A 19,547-nucleotide genomic window follows, 5' to 3' on the forward strand; every position below is an offset into this window, starting at 1 on the left:
GAGTGGCATGTGCTTTCTTGAATGAGATCCAAATTTATCCATTTATTTATAGCGAGAAAACTGTGTTCTCGAACGACCGGCCCTCCGACAGCAACTTCATCACATGCAGACAAAAGTGCCCACACACCACATCTCCACGTCTCTGTAATTCATCAGTGCTGTATCGAATCTCAGGCTGTAAATAGTCAACCATCTCCTGGGGTGGTGGCAACCCATAGGAGTCAAAGTATACTTTGGTCAAACCACACTTGTGCCAACAAGTCCTATGTGTACCAGGACCGTCGCTATCATCGTGATTTAGAATTCCACATTCGGTGGCGTGTGGGTTTCTAGGTAGAGTGTTTCGCATGAATACACCTCTAACGCAAGGTATTCCTAGGTCCTTGGTGGCTTTCACGAGGTCTACATTCGAAAGAGGTTTATTGGAGAGGGTTATGTTGTGCACACGTATGCTGCTCATTTATTTAATTCTAGCTTGCTGAGGTGTTGTAAAATCCTGTGATAATTTTCGGTGAATTCCATCATCGCTAAGATCTTTTTAGCTTCTCTTTCTTTAATCTCTTCAGCCTTTCTCTTCTCCAAACGGTCTCTGAGTTTATCTTGTTTTCCATAGAGTTCCATCTTCTGACGATATTCATTATTACATTCTTGACCCGAACCAGCATACCTGGTGAATTTTGTATAATTGTTGCCTTTACTTTTACCCATTACTTTATTTATATGAATCAAAAGTGGCCTTTATATATCCTTTTCGATTTTGTAATGTCCATGGGCAAGAGTACTGACCCCATCCTCCAGAATGTACCGCTTGTCATCGTTGGCTGAGAGGGCTTTCTTACGGCATTCGAGCGTATAAATTTGATGCTTACAACTCCGGATTGCGTTCATGGTCCGGTAACATAGACCCCGTTCACACTAGCATTTTTGTTAATCGATCTAATTTGAATCGATCTAAATAAAACCAGTTAGCGTTCACATTATCCTTAATCATAGCGATCTCTATCGGTCTAATCTGAACCACTGCGTTCACATAAAAACGCAATCGATCTGATCTTATTACCCGTAAAACTGTAAACATTGTGTATAAATAGAACTGATTTATCAAATTCATGTATAATACACCGATACACATACTTGAAAGAAAGTAAAAGTTATTGTTTATCTTGAATCAAAAGTTAAAATTTTAATACCGGTGTTATTGCAGTATTCTTTAAATTTGAAAAAAAATAACTGTAGCAACAAAGTTACAACACGACGAAATACTGCGGTTCCTGAAAAGAGAAAAAAATCAATATCTAAGAAAAAAGACACAGATTAGTTTAGCAAATCTATGCTACGACTAAGACAACATGTTTTCAGTTATTTTAAAGGCCTGTTAACAGAGAAATATGGGTTAAACAACGAATCTCTGGGATAATTTTGCCGCTATACATGCGCATAAGTTATTTTCGATTCAATCGTACTAGTTTAAACCGATCTTTGCGTTCACATTTAAAGTAAGATCGGTTTACTTTAGATCGATTCAAACTAAACTACCTCTTTTGGTGTTTTAGTTTAGACCGATTGAAGATCGATTCACAGCGTTCACATTGGCCCTTACATCGATCTAAAGTGAACCGGTCTTGTTTAAATCGATAAAAATGTCCTAGTGTGAACAGGGTCTTACTCTATTCATATCAAGACAAGTCTTGTAGTCGGCAAAGGTCATCTCATTTTTGACCACACACTTCTTCACTCCTTTTGCCCTTTTCGATTCCTGGGTACCAACTTTGAAAGCATACATCTTCGGCCTCAACCCCACAAATTCAGACATAGGTTTCCCGGCACACTCATCCTTAAACTTTCCGAGGATTTTCTGGTTCATGCTAGCGTCGATGCCAGAAGGGTGAGCACTTGAATAGTTGGAGGTATCGAACCATTGTTGCCAATGTTCGTTTATATCTTTGTAAACATCCTGTGTCTCCACATTGTATATGATGCTATCGGTGTCTGTGTAGCAGATGGTCGCCTTATCGCCGTAAGTTGGCTTCAGATACCCATAGACAAAGTCTGTCATCAGAGTTTTCGATCGGTCAAGAATTGTGAAGCCTAGATAGATAGGTTTGTCGAACTTCAGTTTGGTCTTGCGCATATGTATTGCTGCCAGGTGTTCACTGAAGATAACTCGGCGATCAAAGTTTGGCTTGACTATGAGTTTTAGTGCTTGTTTTTCATTGGTAACCAGCCGGACATCTACTCTATTGCGGATGTTTTCCATTGTTTTTCCAAACACCGCATTGTTCATAAGCTTGAAGAAATTCTTCTCAAACTCAGTGAGAGAGGCAGCCCTGAGCTTGGTATTTAGATCAATATATTTCTGCAAGCATTGGCTCTGACTAAACCTGATCGCCCGGTGAATTTTCTTGAGCTTAAGTCCGAGTGCGAGATATTGTTTTAGATCCACACAGTACAACACATACTTTTGTTTGTCTCCAAGATTCGATACCAGTTTCTTTACTTTGTTCAACTGCACTGTTTCTGGGGCCGGGGGTAGTCGTTGTGGTATTCGTGGAGATCTTTTGAATATTCCAAATCTACTTCCAGCATGTAACCTTGATCATCTTCAGCGGTGAGAGTATCCAAGGCTGGAATCTCATCGGGATTAATCCATTGGAAGTCACTGGTTGGTAGGTGCTTGCTCATAGCCCATCCATAGAGGTTGTTGGCATCCACATACATCAAGTAGTTTGTTGGATTGCTTGGTTCATACTTCTCATTGTATGGATTATTGGCTTTGGCATAACGCTGTGTTGCAACCGTAACACCACCCCTGATTCCTTTCTCAAACATCAAAAGCATATCTGGGTCTGAGAGGAGTTCAAGTTTCACTCCGGTCATTTTCAACATTGCATCGTAGGCTAGACCGGGGAATGTGAGATACCACGCGGAGTCGAGTTCATAGTGTTTCAAACAGATATCCCGGAAGTTTTCGACAACATCACACAGAAGTAACACATCAGTCTTTAAATACAGGTCATGATATTCTTCCATATTGGTGATGCCTATCTCCTTCCACACTCGTCGCGCATGATAATAATCTTCAAGGCTAACCCCCTCGTCGTTGAGGGTACTGTAAAATGCTTCCCACGGTGGCAACCTAATCTCTTGGAGTCTCTCGAAACTATCCATATAGTCATAGGGGTATACACCATTTCGCAGGAGTAAGCTGATGTCTGTTGCCTGTCCCGATCTTTCAACTGGTATATCATAGCCTTCATCCATCTCCTTATTGGTAAAGGTAATATCACACCCCATGACCTCCTTGACCCTCTGTGAGCACCCGGCGAGCAGTTGTGGGAGTCGTTCTGGTGATACTTTGTCTTTGTAGATCATGATTCCATCGAATACCAGTGATCCAACTTCAATACCTTGTTCTGTCAAGTAATCAAATGCGGCCATGAGTGCTTTGTTTTCCAAGCTACACATCACATAATTCACTGTGGTCCCATCAATGTTGTAGTCGGTGCCCTGAGGTTCTTTGATTTCTTCGCTAGTTCATAGAGGTCCGGCCGAAGTTTAACGATGGAGTCTGTAATGTGTCTCATCCCGTTGTAGAATTTCTGATACCATACTGGGTCCTCAGGTTCAACCTTAACCCTTCTCCCATTGATGATTGCCAGGAAATGTGCCTTGACTTCATCTCGGGTTTGACCTGTGCATGCCATCCAATCTGCCAAGTACTTTTCCCTGTTTACAATGTAAGAGTCAAGTCCATTACAATCAATACCATTGTCATGGCAATACCAAGATAGCAGTGTTGGATGTGCATTCTTCATATCAATGTCATACATGAAGTCCCCATATGTCTTATCTTCCGGCTCATGTTCTGGATTCCGAGGGCTGCTGCAGTCCAGTAACGGCGAAAACCATTCCGTTGGTAATATCTCATTGTGCTCTCTCCTCGCCCATTGACCCCTGCCAAGTAGTTTTTCATGAGTGTCAGCTGTGCGTTTTTGTTTAGCTTTTTCCCTTTGATGAGTCGGCTTCCTAGTTTGTCAGGGTGAGATACAATGTACTCTAGCTTAGGCTTGTCTATGACCTCGCGAAGGGTAATTTTCCAGTCGTTTTCGGACTCGGCGGGTAATATTTGATACAATTCTGGATCCAATACCTCACTACTGAACACCTAATGAGTGTTTCTGAAAGCGGTGTCGGGGGTTGCATCAACTAAACTCTGCAGACTCGCGCTCATAAACTTGAAACTGTCCACAAATCGCAAAGACTGGTAGAGAGGTTTCATCTTCCCTTTCTTGTTCTTGTACTCACCCACCTGTATTTTCTAGCTGAATGAGATATACTTCTCCTCGGTACTGGGAATGCATGTGAGTTGTCCGGGAGTAGATCCTAGATTCTTGATAAAAAGATGACTATCATACCCAGCCAAGTTGTGGAAGAATACTGGTATGAACTTTGGTGCTTTGTATTTCAGGTTACATTCATTGTGTGCCGCGCCTCTGTACTTTCCTGTGAAGTGGCAGTAGTCTCTCACCTTGTCATCTCCGAGTGCATCATTGCAAAGCCAGCATATTGTAGCTACCTCGTAATCCTTCTTGTCCTCCTCCGTCATAACCTTCTTTAAGTTGTTTTCATTGAAGATAGCCTTGATGTCTCCCTCAAGCTTTTCAACAAAGATCTGCGCCACATCTTCCTCTGGCTTTTGCATCGTGTACAGCATCGGCACCTTGGAGTACACCGTGTCGTCGAAAGACTTGATATAATAACAAAATCCCGATTGTGTGTGCTTCTGATATGCTTTTGTGTGCGGTTTGTCATCTGCTGGATCAGTCTTTGGTTTGGTTTCTAATTTCTCTGTGAAACACTCAAAATCCGCGTACACCACAAAAGGAACTCTCACTGAGTGATCCTTGTTTTCAAACGTTTGGTAGCTCCCTTCTTCAGGCATCTCAATCTTGACAGCCTTGTGATTGACACAGCACTATTTGTGGGCAACTAGAACCTCTTTGCTGTGAAAGTGGTTAAAGCACCTGTAGCAAAGATGAATCTCACCATCGTGATCTGAAATTTGACTCGAAACCAACCGGGACATGTTTTTGATCCAGCAGTAGTGCTTTCGCCCTTTACCCTCAATTAGCAGTAAATTAATATCCCTTCCACGCTGTTCACCAAAGTCTGAAATACGCAGCGGATATATTTCCTCCTTATCAATTTCAAATACATTGATCGCTAGGGTTGGGTTGGCTTTCTCAAACTTGTTGATACCTTTGAGGCTAACCGGGAACTCTATTCCTTCCAGGTTGAGCTCGTCTCTCCAGCGGTAATACTGTGTAACCCTTTGCGTCTGTTTTTGATCAACCTTATCATGGTGCACGGCTGAGAGTATAGCCCACTTGAAACACTCTTCATCGCGATTTTGCACATTGATTACGGCCTTCTTAGCTTTGATCCAAGCTGATAAGGGGGGGGGGGTGTATTGTGATCCACTCAGTGGTCGGTGCTTGTTGATGTTGACTTGAAGTTTTACGATTTCCTTCAATGTCCAGCCGCTTTTTTCAGAAGTCCACTGGGCTATCTTCTCTCTGATTTTCTCATCCATCTCTTCAAGGATTTCATCCAGGTCAGTTACCTCAGTAAAAATATAGTTCCCCGAGTGAAAATGCCCCTCATTCTCATCGTCCGCTTTGCCTGTTGGATTAATCTTTATAAATGGGCAGTGCAAAACCACATTGATCTTCGCTCCCTTCAACGCAAAATCTTCTACAAATTCCGCTCGCTTTACCCGCGAGATTTCAAGAAAGGTTTCCACATCCATTTTAGCTATGGGTGTAATTTTCCAGGTAGTAAATGCCCCTTTCAAGGATTTCTGTGGTGGGTGTATCTCGATTTTATTCCCGGTAGCCTTCCTATCTTCTCGGATCTTCTCCTGCAGTTTCTCAAGCAGTTGACCTTTCGAAAGTCTACTAACCCCTTTCAACCCATGAAGTTTTGCCTGGACTGTGAGCTCCTTCCTCGTCTGGGGTTTGGATCGGTGCGTTAATTTCTTATCGGTCTTCGTTTCAGTCAACTCCACCAGTTGATCTTTCTTCATCCTAGAGTACCCAGTGAGGCCAGCGGTTTTCGCCATGGCTCTCAACTGTTTGACAGTTTCAACAACCCCTACCATTTTCTTTGTTGGGGTCGCTTTCTTGTGAAATGTTTGAGTCATCATTTATATGGTATTGATGTTATCTTTATAATGTTTTTTTTCAATTTTTGATATCCATCACGTTGAAGAAAAAAATTCCAGTCGGGTAAGTTTGAATTGGAAACTTGTGAAACCCTATTCCCAATCAATGGTTTTTAAATCATGTCTCAATTCCTACAGCTCAATCAAAAATTACAAAAGTCATGGTATTTATACCTGGTGCGCTTGGATTGTTTCATGCCATTGAACACAATCTGTACAGTGCTGTGATCTTCTTTCTTTGTCCAGAGGTCAGCCAGCTCCTTGTTCAATTTATTACACCCCCAAGTTCGGATGGTTTTACCTTTCCAATAAAAGGTGATGATTTTGCTAGGTCCAATCTTTGTGTTTATTTCTTCAATATCTTCAACAATCCACGGTAAGTCCTGGTCCACATCTCGAAAACTTATAATCTCATCAGCATTACAGCGCTTTTCTCGCTTGATCCTGATTTTAGCTAGTTTTGCTAGGATCTCTTCCTCCTGTTCCGTATTCTGTTCAAAATTATTTTCAGACATATTTGTTATCTTACAATCCATTTTCTTTATTATATCTTCCCACAATTTTTCCAATCCAGTTGGTTTTTGGATTGGAAAAATGTTATCTCCCAACCCAAGAACTCGTTCCCACATCCCTATCAATGGTTTTCAAACCCGGTTTTCGGGTCAAAAAATCATGACTCAAATCTTACAAGTTAATGATCCAAACAATGAAAATTGTTGTGATTGAAACTTGTCAACCTTACAATTCGTTTTCTTTATTATATATCTTTTAGTTTCCCAAAATTTTCCCTTGTTCCCAACAAACACGATTTTCCCTCACATAATCCTAACCCTAACCCTAACCCTAACCCCTAATCCTAATCCTAATCCTAACCCTAACCCTAACCCTAACCCCTAATCCTAATCCTAACCCTAACCCTAACCCTAACCCTAACCCTAACCCACAATCCTCAACGAACGTGCACGATTTTTTTTTCTTCAAATTTTATCAAGCAGACTTTCTCCTCAAAATGGAAGTGTGGCAGAACTGTCAAAACCATACTACTAGTTGATAAATACACAAATGTACCACGTTTCGTTTTTTCCAGATTTTTTAAAATTCAATTCGCAAACATTTCATTTTTATCATATTCCAGAAGCAATTTACATGGAAGTTTAAATAAGATGATGCATTATATAATACCATTAAATCAGTGTTGCTACTAGTCGACTTCCTTCATATGATCAGTCCCCGAAATTGTATCTTGTAAATTAAATCTTTGCCATGCAGAATGTGTCTCTTCTGCTTTTGTCCTTTTTTTCCATTTTGATGCTTTAGAACATATTTTTTTCTTTCTGTCATGTAAAATTTGGCATCCATAGATGTGACAAATAGTCCATCTCTCATGAGAGTGATGCATGAAAATGACTTTTTTCACAAATTAAAATGATTTATTTTTTATGAAATATCTCGATCGATATGTCAACAAACTATAGTTATATTTCCTGCCTTCCTTCCCGACCGCTTTCGTTTAGGCAAACTTGGACCAACACCTGCTTTCGAAAGAGCCTAAATTGTAAAAAGTAAGAGGTATCGAAGTTTTATTGGCAGAAATATGTATTTTAAAACTTTATTTCATCTGTAATAGCCATGACAGAGATGAAATTCCTTGTCTTCAATAGAAACGTTGCCGTACGATGCATGTAGGCTGGTTAAAACATTTCACTTTAACTTGGATGACTGATAATTATTGTATACTATTTAGACAGTTTACAGATAAAAATTTCCAATAATACACAGAAAAAGGGTCGCTGGAACCACCTCGAATACCTAAAAACGAAAGGGATTTGTGATGGTTTTTGTCAACGAATTATACAATGAATATTTGTAAGAATAAAAATTAAGATTAGGATTAAAATTCGATAAAGTTTTGCTATCGGAATTCCTATAAAAAATATATGTTATCAATGACTATGACCATAGTTACAATTAATAGGTATCATGCAGTTAGTTAACCATGTTTCATATTAATTATTCCAATGCAATACTTCACTCATTGATAGCACAACAGAAAAACATAATGGTAACATACCAAGTTATCCTAGCACATCTAAGTTAGAAGACTTTATTTCACTCGTATATCTCAAAGCGGACCATAGTTTTTTTAGTTAAAATTAGAGTTATCTCTCTTTATACAGCTAATCGATTCTTCACTCGCACCCTTCTAATAGAAATTTGTATCAAACGTGTTTAGCCGATGCACGTGTTTGTTGTCCTCTTTCTTACAGGTACCCTTTCAAATAAAATGAAACACAAATCAATAAACCTATATCTTTTTATAATATTCAAAATCTGTCGGGTTAAGGTATTGAGTATAAATAAAAAATTATAAAATTTGATTATACTTGGTCAAAACTTACTATACATTGTTAAATGTTCAATAATTTAATAAAAATGATAGATGACCGAGCTTTTATTCAAGATGCAGCACAACAGACAACATTTGCTTGAATTACAGGCTCCTGTCTAATTTCCGTCTGCATGCTGTAACGATATTCCATATTAATTTGTTCTTATAAAAAGATTTGAGGCCGAAATAAAGGGATCGGTAATGAATATCAAAAGTAGTTTAATCTCGATCATTTTTGTTTAAAGTGAGGAACTGACAGTCTACTCCATCTCCACATAAACTTAATTGGCTAAATTGATATTAAGCCAATGGAAGATTCAGTCAAATTTGAAAGGGAAATCATATGAGTTTCCACATATAACTTGAATGACACGGACAAAACATGATGCCTTTATTTTCCGAAGTATTTTGCATTGAAAAGAAGGAGTGGTACCCTGTTTTCGGCTACACATTGACGGTACGAAGTTATAGTGTCTGTGTTTAAAGAAACAGTCTCTTCGCTATCTTTAAAATGTTTTGTTCAAATTTAGTTTGAAAGATGAGATAACTTAAATAAAAATAGTAGTCTCAGGAAAATCATATTTAAGCAATTGTAACTTTCCATGTTTTTATGCCCCACCTACGATAGTATTTGGTCAAGGTAGTTTTTGATAAGTTGAAGTCCAATCAACTTGAAACTTAGTGCACATCATGTTCTTTATGATATGATCTTTTTAATTTTAATGCTTACAAATTTTTGACCCAAATTTCACGGTCCACTGAACATAGAAAATGATAGTGCGTGTGGTGCATTCTGTGTACTAGGGACACATTCTTGTTTTTAAATGTTTTATTGTGTTTTCACTATCATTTTACGGTTCTTTTAAATTAATGGAGTCTTGATATCACAATCACGGTTTTTGTTTTCTGGTGATATTCAATGATTAACAATTTCTATTTATTTTCATAGTTTTACTAAAATCATTGGATCAATCGTATCAGTTAATGAGTTTTGAGCGCATGCACTTGTCTCTGAAATTTTCCTCCATATATACCACCAGAGACTTTGTATAATATATTATGTCCCTGGCTGATACTGTCACGATGATGTATGGAAATATTTTTTAAATTGTCGACAAGAGGACATCTTTGATTTTATATTTGAAGAGATAAAGTAATAGAAGTAATTACCACACTTTTATGAAATTTTCAAATGAAAATATAATCTCTACTTCTTCAATTGCATGTTTATCCTTGCAATCATGTAACACCGCATATATAAAAGCTATAATTATAAAAAATAAATTTCTTTTTTCCAACCTATTATTTTAATTTCCTAATTTCACTTCATCAACACAAGAGAGATAACTCAAAAATAAATTTGTAAATTAGTATGGCGTTCATTATCACTGAACTAGTATATATTTGTTTAGGGGCCAGCTGAAGGACGCCTCCGGGTGCGGGAATTTCTCGCTACATTGCAGACCAGTTGGTGACCTTCTGCTGTTGTTTTTTTCAATGGTCGGGTTGTTGTCTCTTTGGCACATTCCCCATTTCCATTCTCAATTTAATGTTTCATTTTTGGAAACGAAAAATAGTTATGTCCCTTGTTATCGCTCTCGTGAATATGAATACCAAATCCAATATTGAAAAACAACATTTTGACAGCTGAAGTCGCTGAAGATATCAAATATGTCTTTCGATACTTTTAAGCAAGCACATGACATATAAAACAAAAACGTAAGTTCTCGCATAATATTATATAATTACTGCCAGGTGTATTTTTTGAGAGATCTAAATGCCATTTATTAAATTGTTTACAAAATAACAATTTTTTTTTATTTACCTGAATAATTACAGTTTAACTGAACAATAGGTGATTTAATCTGTTTAACTCAGTGGACTGTATCAAAAGAAATATGTTTGCTTGTTTTGCTATCTTCTGCAATCTGGAAAAAATGCTCATGATCATCATCATGATCACACAGGCACTGGAGAATTAAGGAATAACAGTACTGTAGTTGAAGGGTTGCCACCATCAATTGTAGATTTGATGGTCGCAAATGCAGCTTTACTGGCGACCCGCAGCGGGGACAGTAAAACGAAGATTTGCGACCGTTAAATCAAAATTGACGGTGGCAACTCTTCAACTACAGTACTGGTATTCCGATTCTAATGCATTACAAAAAGAAATAATACGATAAAACTTGAAAAAAAGGTCTAAATTTGACAAATAAGAAAAATCTGCGAAACTTTATGAATGATTTTGGCGCAAAGACGTCATGGCTAAACGTGACGTCATACAAATGAAAACTTACAAACTGGAGATTATTACATTACCTGTACGATTCAAATTTGGATAAAATTACATTTATAAACGGCGAATTCGAGGTAGGTGTTGTTTTATTTTCGATTATATAGTAGTAATCAAACATTTGTTGATTCAACAATTCAAAATGGTGGGTCCATCCTTAGTTACATCTGATCAACTGTGGATTTGACGGCAACTTTTAGCCAATGAAAAAAATTGTTACATACAAATTGCATTAGAATATAACATCTATGGGTAATGGGAAGAAAATAGTGTCCATATATATAAAAAAGGACTCAATTTTCTTCCCATAGCCCATATTTGTAAAACTAAATAAAGTGGATTTACAATTAAAGGCAACTGAGGGCCTTTAACAATAAAGTTTTATTTGTGCTTTACAACACAATAAAACATGATAAACAAACTATCCACCCTTTATAATTAAACATAGGTGGACATGAGTGGTCAAATATCTTGGAATTCCAAAAAATCGGGTAGAGGCAAAAATGTTTAGATTATCATGATTATCATGCAAGATCTATTTATATTTACATTTTTCACCAACATATCAGATTTTAGGTTCCTAAAATGAGTTAAAATTACATATGTTGACTAATTTTTTGAGGTTATAAGCCTTAAATGTATGATGTTGAAGATTATAATATATTCGTAGAAACTGTATTCTAAAAGGAAAATTTATCAGCAGTACAAAAAATCTTTAAAAAAAATGTCAAAATAACATCAACCATCAGATGGGTCTAAAATGCTGAGGTGTAAAATAAATGTATTTACACTTTTGGAATTGAATAGAATAGAATAGAATATTTTTATTTACCAAATTAGCTAGGGCCCCAGGAGGGCATATCATACAGACAATATTATTATAAACAATAACATGTATGCAATACATAAACAATAAAAGATATGTAACAAGTGTTATAAAAATAATAAAATAAAATAATATACCACAGAAAATACACTCAACAAAATAGTAGCAATGTATTATTATTCAATGAATACTATGTTGACATTGACTTTTGGTATTTAGATGTATTTTGCCTCCGAATAACCTTATATCACCTCCTAATAACCTATTGACATCAAACAACAATCACTTTTTAGTTATAATGTCAAAATTTACAGGAACCTGTGTGATTATATGTAATGGCTGGAAAATTTGCATACAAGTGTAAATATGTCTATTGACAAAATTTATATCATTTCTAAGGAATTGTTCAACATATTCATAAATTGAAAACTAGCTTATTATAAGTTATAGAAAAATTAAGTAAAATACAACTTAAAATTTAAATTCAATCATGATCAATAAACATGATAAAGTATTAAAAAAAAGCAGAGCATTAAAGTACGTGCATTTACACTCTTGTTTTCATGGAGCATAAAATATTTTTACCTAAATGAAAAAAAAGTACTATTCAAGTTGAGAATAGAGTGAGTGGTGTACTGAAATTTGGAAGTCTCTAAACTGTTGATTCCAATGGGTTTTAGCGCTCTGAGTTGGAGGATCCAATAATCCTCTCTTTTACTCCTCAGGACGTCTGACGTGTGGTCATTTAAGGATCGTTCCAGAGGACTTCGATGATTTCGAAAGAATATGGTGGATGTTGTGCCCTGTTTGGTTGAAATATTTACCAGTGGGCTCCGATGACTTATTTTTGACATATCGGAGATGTTCGCTGAGTCGAGCTTTGAAAGGACGTTTGCTTTTGCCAACATATTGTTGTTTACAAAACTTGCATGTAATCATGTAAATGATATTTGGTGTGTTGCAGTCCCCAATATAGTTTTTTCTATATTTGCGTTCTGTGAATGAGCTTGTGAAAGACCTTCGGAAATTGATCCAAGGGCAATAGCTACATTCGTCGTTGCTGCATTTTGTCAACTTATTTAGTGTACTAATACCTGATGTCCCCGGTGTGATGGGCGAATTCAGCCTCTGAAGAAGGTCCTTTAAAGGACCGAAACCAGTCAGGCTTTTCATCATCAGGCGCTATTGTTTAGTTAGTAACGGCATATATTTTCCTATATTTTATACAATTCAAGTTGAGGTTAGTTAATAGGACTGTAGAAATATTATCATTACTGTACTTTAATTTATTACACTCTCCTTTTTTTTCCAGATTGCTTTTCAACGTTAATCCCTAAGTTCAATGGAAGGATCAATGCAAATGTTTCAAACATCTCCTCCAAATCAAGGAAATGATTTGTGTTTAATTTGTAAGCAGCTTTTCTTTGCCAAAAGTGTAGAAAAGATCTGCATCAACTGTGAATTGACCACTTTAAGATCTATTGTCCAACAAACACATGTGCAACCGGATATATACCAGAATGAATCACAAAGCTTAGAATGCAAGATGAAGAAACATCATAAGTACAGATGTGATTTGTGTGGAAAGACCTTTCAAAACACGTCATTCCTAAAAATACATCAGAGGACACATACTGGAGAAAAACCCTATCATTGTGATATCTGTAACACGGCTTTCTCCCAATCATCATCTCTAAACACCCATAAACAAATAAAACATTCAAATCAAAAGCCATATGAATGCAATATATGTGGGAAAACATTTGCAATAAAGAATTATCTAACTGTGCATTTACGCACTCATAGCAGAGAAAAGCCATATAAATGTAATTCATGTTTAAAAACATTTACACAGAAATCTTCCCTAACAACTCATATAAAAATGCATCAGTAAAATTTAGTTAAAATATATATAAATATATGTACATGTATCATATTCATAAGCAATAGATTATAGCAGAAAAATTAAGCAATGATCATAGTTTGAAGATAACTTGACAGAAAGTCACAAAACTAATAGCCTATTAGTAATAGGACAAAAATAATGTTTACAACTGTTCGAAGATTTGAATAGAAAATTCTTAAAATGGTTTCATTTAATTTTATTTTTAGCAAATTATTCATTTACATGTTTACTTTCTAAAATGAAGATTTAGAAATTTTTTATTATTTATTAATTAAATTTATTTGCATTGTAGAGCAAATTGAATAAATAGACTATTTTGACAGTTTATTGTCTAAAAGATTTTTTTTATCATTACCGAAAGTTTGACAATTTTATATTTTAACAAAGCTGTTCAAATATTTAGAAAAGAAAAATATTTAACCCTCCAAAAAACTTTAAAAAATAGTCTTTTGTGTCAAAAGTGAATTGTGACTTTCTGTAGTACTTTCTTTTAGCCTTATACATTTGTACATGTTATATGTTACTGATATTGATTTTTGAATTATTCCCACTTCTCTGTATAGGTTGAGTTTTATGATTATTCATGGGTTGGTTATAGCAGGAATGCCTAATGATAAATTTTGGCACTTTTTTTTGTCAATTGAGAGAAATTGTATAAAGAATTTCCCTTAAACTAGCCTGTACTTCAATAAAAATTCAGAGAGTTGTAATCGAAAAAAAGTAAAATAACAAAAATACTGAACTCAGAGGAAAATTCAAAACGGATAGTCTCTAATCAAATGGCAAAATCAAATGATTAAACACATCAAAAGAATGGACAACAACTGTCATATTCATGACTTGGTAAAGGTATTCTCAAATGTAAGAAAATGGTGGATTGAACCTGGTTTTATGGCGCTAAACCTCTCACTTGTATGGAATCATTTTCAAACATCAATAAGAAATTTTTTGATATTATGTATATAATTTGTAAATGCATTGTTACCATGGTAAATAGGAGATATTTTGTTGTGTCATGCACTTCCTAAATATATATAAGTGGCTTTCATGTTTTGCATGCTTATCAATATTTATAATAATTCTAGAACAATAAATTTTGTGTAAAGTCTGGTTATAAAGAATTAAGTAATATGTGTAAATATAGTGAAACTTTGCAGCAGAATCATTTGATATTGTAAAAAATATTTTAAACAATTTCTGAAGGGAGCTATTTATGTTAAGACAATTTGTATTTTGGATTTGACTGTAGATTTGGCATATGCATACCCATCCATGTTTCATTTGTCTTTAGCCTTCATCTTAGTTTAACATTAGGTTTTTGTGATTTGGTCAATTTAGCAATTACCATAAGTACTACATCTAAATGTGGGTCAGCTATATTTGGCAGATGCAAATCCAGGATTTAAAAAGGGGGTTGGGGATAGGGCCCCCAAACTAAATGTTTAGAGTGGGACATGTAAAAAGTCTATGCATTAACCATATATGTAGCTGCATATGGAAGGCTAGTGCCCTCTGCCCCCTCCCCCTAAATCAACCTCTGTTTGGTCATTAGAATCTTTAAAGTGCTACATGTAACTCCAACCCCCAACCTTAAGGGGGTTTGATTTGCAACCTTGGGACCTGACATCTCATTTAGAATTAAAGGACATGTAACCTTTAACTCAGGTTATTTGTTAAACAAATACATTGTTTGAATGGTTTAACACTTGTCATTTTAGGGCCCTTATGTAGCTTGCTGTTCAGTGTGAGCAAAATATTAAAACCAATTACCTAGGGTCCTAAGAAAATTTGCCTCACACTGAACAGCAAGCTACATAAGGGCCCTAAAATTACAAGTTTTAAACCATTCAAACAATGTTTTTGTTCAACAATTAACCTGAGTTAAAGGTTACATGTCCTTTTGTGCTTTGGTCAATTTAGCAATTACCATAATTACTACATCTAAATGGGGGTCAACTATATTTGGCAGATGCAAATCCAGGATTTAAAAGGGGGGTTGGAGATAGGGCCCCAAACTAGTCAATGTTTAGAGTGGAACATGTAAAAATTCTATGCATTAACCATATATGTAGCTGCATATGGAAGGCTAGGGCCCTCTGCCCCCTCCCCCTTAATCAACCTCTGTTTGGTCATTAGAATCTTTAACGTGCTACATGTAACTCCAACCCCAAACCTTAAGGGGGTTTGATTTGCAAGCTTGCGACCTGACATCTCATTTAAAATTAATGGACATGTAACCTTTAACTCAGGTTAATTGTTAAACAAAAACATTGTTTGAATGGTTTAACACTTGTCATTTTTAAGGCCATTTATGTAGCTTGCTGTTTGTGTGAACAAAATATTAAAACCAATTACATTGGGTCCTTAGAAAATTGCCTGAGAGGTACTGTATGTGTGGTTGCTTCTGTTCTGATTTTATGAATATATAATAGGCAGTATGGTCACTAACAAAGACAGCATTTCTTATTAACATTTTAAAAACTGTATAAAAAATGTGAGGATATACCAGTTTTCATTCATCCGTTAGACCATCAGCAATAAGTTTGGATAATAACTAATTTAAAGCTTTACCATATATTGGAATCAATATTTGATGTAACAATCATGACAATGGTCACATGTTATGAGAAAAAAAATCCATATTTATTTTGAACTCATCACCTCTAAGATCAGGTCACGTGAACTATAATGTTTTTTTATTGGTTCTAACTCAAGAACCTGAAAAGAGATTAAATCCAACTGTTTTGTAGATACATGTAGCTACCAATTGATTTTTGCTGTTTTATATATTCCATATTGCTTCATTGGTTTATTCTATAACTTTGTATACTAATTATTATTTTGGCCTGCTTTTCTGTATACTTCACATTTTTTGTCCATTATTCACTATGTTGGAAACTCCATTCAAGTCTATTTATATGGAATGGTGAGTTTGAATGATTCCAAGAAAGGTTCATCTTTTAATTAGTGCTCAAATTATTTTATTTTTTTCCTTATTTTTTTTTTCAAGAAACTAAGTTAATGATCAGAAAAAATCCCAACGTGTTTTCTTTTTATCTTTGTTAATGGTCATGGTTTTCAAAAGGCCCTGCATTTTTGGGGCCTTATGAACCTTTTAAGTGCTATACTTCCATTTATTTCTAATCAGACCATTAGATGTTGCCTAGGTACCTGGTAAATGATACAATCTTAATTTGCTGTGATACATGAACTTCATATTATGAAACTTAAATTTTGTACATGTATATATGGTACATGTATTTTAAAATAAGTTAGAGTGTATTTAATGGATATAAACTTTGTTCACATCTGTTTGTCATGCATACTTTTTAATTTTAATTTTTCGTCGTATATTGCTATCACGTTGGCGTCGTCGTCGTCCGAATACTTTTAGTTTTCGCACTCTAACTTTAGTAAAAATGAATAGAAATTGATGAAATTTTGACACAAGGTTTATGACCACAAAAGGAAGGTTGGGATTGATTTTGGGAGTTTTGGTCCTAACATTTTAGGAATTAGGGGCCAAAAAGGGCCCAAATAAGCATTTTCTTGGTTTTCGCACTATAACTTTAGTTTAAGTGAATAGAAATCTATGAAATTTTGACATAAGGTTTATGACCACAAAAGGAAGGTTGGGATTGATTTTGGGAGTTTTGGTTCCAACAGTTTAGGAATTAGGGGCCAAAAAAGGGCCCAAATAAGCATTATTCTTGGTTTTCGCACAATAACTTTAGTATAAGTAAATAGATATCAGTGAAATTTAAACACAAGGTTTATGACCACAAAAGGAAGGTTGGGATTGATTTTGGGAGTTGAGGTCCCAACAGTTAAAGAATAAGGGGCCAAAAAGGGGCCCAAATAAGCATTATTCTTGGTTTTCGCACCATAACTTAAGTATAAGTAAATAGAAATCTATGAAATTTAAACACAAGTTTTATGACCATAAAAGGAAGGTTGGGTTTGATTTCGGGAGTTTTGGTCCCAACAGTTTAGGAATAAGGGGCCCAAAGGGTCCAAAATTGAACTTTGTTTGATTTCATCAAAAATTGAATAATTGGGGTTCTTTGATATGCTAAATCTAACTGTGTATGTAGATTCTTAATTTTTGGTCCCGTTTTCAAATTGGTCTACATTAAGGTCCAAAGGGTCCAAAATTAAACTAAATTTGATTTTAACAAAAATTGAATCCTTGGGGTTCTTTAATATGTTGAATCTAAAAATGAACTTAGATTTTGATTATTGGCCCAGTTTTCAAGTTGGTCCAAATCGGGGTCCAAAATTAAACTTTGTTTGATTTCATCAAAAATTGAATAATTGGGGTTCTTTGATATGCCAAATCTAACTGTGTATGTAGATTCTTAATTTTTGGTCCTGTTTTCAAATTGGTCTACATTAAAGTCCAAAGGGTCCAAAATTAAACTAAATTTGATTTTAACAAAAATTGAATTCTTGGGCTTTTTTGATATGCTGAATCTAAACATGTACTTAGATTTTTTGTTTATGGGCCCAGTTTTCAAGTTGGTTCAAATCAGGATCCAAAATTATTAGGGTCCCGCCAAAGGCGGTCCCCTATAGTGATCAGTCTGTCCGTCCGTCCGTCCGTCCGTAACACTTTGTGTCCGCTCCATATCTAGAGAACCATTATGATTTCATACTTTATACTTTACATGTTTATTAACCACCACCAGAGGGCGTGTCATGATGTATGTACAACTTCCTAGGTCAAAGGTCAAGGTCAAAAAACTGGTTTCAGTTGACAACCCTGTGTCCTGTGGTGAAGATCGTGTCCGCTCTATATCTTGAGAACCGTTATGATTTCAAAGTTTATACTTTACATGTTTATTAACCACCACCAGAGGGCGTGTCATGATGTATGTACAACTTCCTAGGTCAAAGGTCAAGGTCAAAAAACTTTGGTTTCAGTTGACAACCCTGTGTCCTGTGGTGAAGATCGTGTCCGCTCTATATCTTGAGAACCGTTATGATTTCAAAGTTTATACTTGACATGTATATGAACCAACACCAGAGGGTGTGTCATAATTTATGAACGACTGCCTAGGGCAAAGTTCAAGGTCAAAAACTTTGGTTTCAGTTGACAACCCCATGTCCTATGGTAAAGATTGTGTCCGCTCTATATCTTTAGAACCGTTATCATTTCAAAGTTTATACTTGACATGTATATGAACCAACACCAGAGGGTGTGTCATAATTTATGAACGACTGCCTAGGGCAAAGTTCAAGGTCAAAAACTTTGGTTTCAGTTGACAACCCCATGTCCTATGGTAAAGATTGTGTCCGCTCTATATCTTGAGAACCGTTATCATTTCAAAGTTTATACTTGACATGTATATAAACCAACACCAAAGGGTGTGTCATAATTTATGTGCAACTTCCTAGGTCAAAGGTCAAGGTCAAAAACTTTGGTTTCAGTTGACAACCCCATGTCCTATGGTAAAGATCGTGTCCGCTCTATATCTTGAGAACCTTTATCATTTCAAAGTTTATACTTGACATGTTTATAAACCAACACCAAAGGGTGTGTCATAATTTATTTACAACTTCATAGGTCAAAGGTCAGTTGACAAACCCATGTCCTATGGTAAAGATACAATTTTTTAATGCACATTATTCACAGCGGGGCCCACAGAGATGGCTCCCATTGGTTTCAGTTGACAACCCCATGTCCTATGGTAAAGATTGTGTCCGCTCTATATCTTGAGAACCGTTATCATTTCAAAGTTTATACTTGACATGTATATAAACCAACACCAAAGGGTGTGTCATAATTTATGTGCAACTTCCTAGGTCAAAGGTCAAGGTCAAAAACTTTGGTTTCAGTTGACAACCCCATGTCCTATGGTAAAGATCGTGTCCGCTCTATATCTTGAGAACCTTTATCATTTCAAAGTT

Source organism: Mytilus galloprovincialis, chromosome 2 (genome assembly GCF_965363235.1).
Source record: "Mytilus galloprovincialis chromosome 2, xbMytGall1.hap1.1, whole genome shotgun sequence".
In the NCBI taxonomy this organism is placed as follows: Eukaryota; Metazoa; Mollusca; class Bivalvia; order Mytilida; family Mytilidae; genus Mytilus; species Mytilus galloprovincialis.